Source organism: Dermochelys coriacea, chromosome 8, assembly GCF_009764565.3.
Source record: "Dermochelys coriacea isolate rDerCor1 chromosome 8, rDerCor1.pri.v4, whole genome shotgun sequence".
NCBI classification, from domain to species: Eukaryota; Metazoa; Chordata; order Testudines; family Dermochelyidae; genus Dermochelys; species Dermochelys coriacea.
This window is the reverse complement of record NC_050075.1, coordinates 45,960,040-45,963,458: the sequence shown is the minus strand read 5'-3', so window position 1 is coordinate 45,963,458 and position 3,419 is coordinate 45,960,040. Positions and strand designations below refer to the sequence as shown.

At 42.0% G+C, this 3,419-nt stretch overlaps 1 protein-coding gene across 12 annotated transcripts in view; it reads left to right on the top strand.

Annotated features, from left to right (window-relative positions):
* DNM3 (dynamin 3) overlaps positions 1–3,419 on the top strand; it is a 307,097-nt gene that overhangs the window by 172,736 nt on the left and 130,942 nt on the right. The window lies entirely within an intron of this gene.

Sequence of the window (3,419 nt, the reverse complement as noted above, 5' to 3'; positions counted from 1 at the left end):
TAATTACCTTGAGTAATTTTGTATTGCCTGCAAACTTTACCACTTCATTGTTTACTCCCAGTACAGATTATTGTGGGACAGCACTATTTACCTCCTCCACTGTGAAAACTGACAGTTTATTCCAACCCTTTGTTTCCTATCTTTAAACCAGTTATTGATCCGTGAGAGGACCAGAGCCACGTCTACTGTAGGGTACAGTAGTATTGTGCTAGAATGACAATGTCGGCTCTGTCTGTATAAGGAAGCATATCCCCCACTCTCACCTGAGAGTTGTAAATGGAACTACCTCTCTACAAGCTAGTTAATTTATCTTCTTATAGTTATAGACCTCCCTGTGGCAATCTGTCATTACTGGAGCTGAGCTTACTGTCTAGTGAGCTGTAGCTCACGAAAGCTTATGCTCAAATAAATGTGTTAGTCTCTAAGGTGCCACAAGTCCTCCTTTTCTTTTTGCCAATACAGACTAACACGGCTGCTACTCTGAAACCTGCTCTACCACTGTTGTCTATTTTGGCACCAAAGTCTTTCTTAGTGCCTCTGGCACTGATTGATATCATGAGGGAAAGAACAGGACAAGGGGAAGCATTCTGATCCATAAAAGGGGTCCAAGGAGAAGAAAAAAATCTTTTCCTCCTCCAATGATGCATGAAACTTCTGGAGACTCCTTACCAGTCTTGATATTGCCTCTGGCACGTACTCCACCTCAGCTTGAGGCTCTGGTGCTGAGTGACGTGGACAGCTCACTGCTGTGCAAGCCTCCGACACCATCTGTTTCCCTTCATGACTGGGTGGCGTCCATCAAAGCTTTTGGCTGCGTCTCCACGGCTTGACTCTGCGCGGCAGTATTCATCACCAGTATCCATCTGGAACATTCTTGAGGAGCACTGGATTCCCTCAAAACAAACCATGATAGCTTCTCTAGTTTGCTCTGGAAAGCCTAACTGATTTTCCATCATCCTGGAAGGACCCTATGTAGGGGCCCCTTCAGTTATTAATGTAGCCCTACATTGAGGTGTCAATGAAAGCTTTACTCGTTGCTGCCAAAACTAGTGTGGCACCTACTTTGGCACCAATAATAATATCTGTACTGATGCCCCTTCCAGCACCAGAGGCAGCTCCATAGTGCAGATAGTTTTCCTGGCACTTGCCTCATCTCCGGTTCCTTGGCCTTCAAGAGCCCCTATGTTTCAGATGAGTGTCAGTACTGGCACCATTGCCTCCTCAAGAAGAGTGGCACATGTGTGATGATTGGGAGGAGATCCCTCAGAGAAAATAGAGCCGTCTCCATCCTATACAGTAGTACGTAAAGACAGTCATTTTGAGACCTCACCCTAGCTTTATGCCTATGGTGGTCTCAGATACTCATCTGTCACAGTACATCTCCCTCCCTGTTTTTGTCCTCAGGCTCCATGCTTCCCTAGGGGAATCCCACTTAGACTCATTAGGTGTGAAAAGGACCTTGTGAAGACCTGAACAGAACCAAGCCCTTCAGAAAATCTAACCGGTTATTTGTTGCCCACAGGGAAAGGTGTAAGGTATTAGTAAACATACTTTCCTGCGCTGGATCAAGGGGTGTATTGAGCATTGTTGTTGTTCAGTTTGAAAACCAGTACCTCTGGGCTTAAAAACATACTCCTAGCTTGTCTGAGACAGGTTCCTTTTGCAGAAATTTGCAATAGAGCAACTGTTCATACTGTCACTAAGCATTAGTCACTGGACTTGGCATTGTGGTGCTATAGTCCATTTTTGCCTAGGACTCCTTACCCACCATCCTCAGTGTTGAACCTGGGTCTTGGATAGTTCCCTAATCATTGGACCGTCTTTCCTTCCTCTGGGTCCCCTGTCAATCAGGCTCCGTATATCTATGTATATGAGGCCACCATCCTGGTATCCAAACTCCTGGTGGTCTTCCTCCATGAAAGTGAAAGCTTGTTCTACCATACCAAGAGTTGCTAAGTGTGTAGAGGCTTTCATCCCTGCTGCAGTGTCAATTGGGCATATCTGGTCAGAGATGAAAAGAACATTTTTAAAGACTCGTACCTCATGTACTAAAGGCAATGTTCAGAGGCCTGGAAGGGTAACTACACTCTCTCTGCTAGTATACGTCTGTTATGCCAGATGGGGACATAATTTAATTTAAATATAAATTGTGGCATGTGTGTGATAGGGTAAACTCCAGAATTTCTGGTCATCTAAATTACAGTGTGAAAAGACAGAGCCCCATGTCTCTGTGACATAAAATGATTTGGCTCCCAAATGCAAACTCTCTGAAGAGATGGCAGTGCCCAGAATTGTGCTTATGGCAGCGCTCCCATTGATTTCAAAGATATTGTTTATGGTTGTAAGCATTGCACTTGCTAGTGTTTGCAGGATCAGGCCAAATATTAATATTTCTTTAAAAAATCCCAAGTTATCCTTGCAAGTGAAAACTGCTTGTACAGAATGTGCATAATTTTTACTAGAGACCTAACCTCTCATGAGACATATTCCAAATGCTAAAAATATGCACATAAGCAGTTTGGTTTTGGTGTCCTATTTATGCACTGCCGTTTTAATTTTATTATCCAACAGTAAAGTAGCAAGTAGAAAATGAAGTCAGAACAATGATTTTAAAATTTTACACGGACGAAGGATGATCTTGTGGTTAAGACCCAGAGCTATGAATTGAAAAACGGGTTCTCTTCCCATTTCTGCCAGTGATTTGTTGATGTTCTTGGTCAGACTGTTCAAGGGGCAGAACTTAAAACTTAGCCTTCTGTATGAAATTTTGTGACCTGTTGTTGCTATATGTAAACCAGACTTCATTATAATAGAGAAGTATTTTTCTTCGATTTTTCAATTTGTTCATCTTGACCACTGGTGCATATATTAGCATTTTGTATATAGTTATTGGAACATAGGAATTGCCATCTTGAATCAGATCAATGTTCTATCTAGTGCAGTATCCTGTCTCTGAGAGTGGCCAATTCAGCTGCTTTAGAGAAATGCATACACCCAATAGGAGACAAATATGGAATAACCTAATCATATGGGAACATTTGGATAGTGCATGGTTCATGCCCTGAATTATGAGGATTTATATCCCTCGTATTACTTTTTATCCTTTCTAATATAGCTGTGGATGGCTAATCCTTTCTGAAATCCTACTAAGACATCCTCAAAGATGTCTGGTGCTAATAAGTTCCACAGCATAAAGATGTATTGTGATATAAAGGTATTTCCTTTTCTCTGTTTGAGCTAGTCACTTTCAGCATTTCCCCTATATCACCAGTCAGTTGATCAGTTTTCCCTTCTGTTTGTGCTGGAGATAAAATATTCACAAAAAGACGTAAAGCCATGAAAATGGAGGCGTTCAGGGGAAGAATAGCACCTGAAACTTCTGAGAACATTTTTAAAAAAAAACTGGCAATATCACGTTG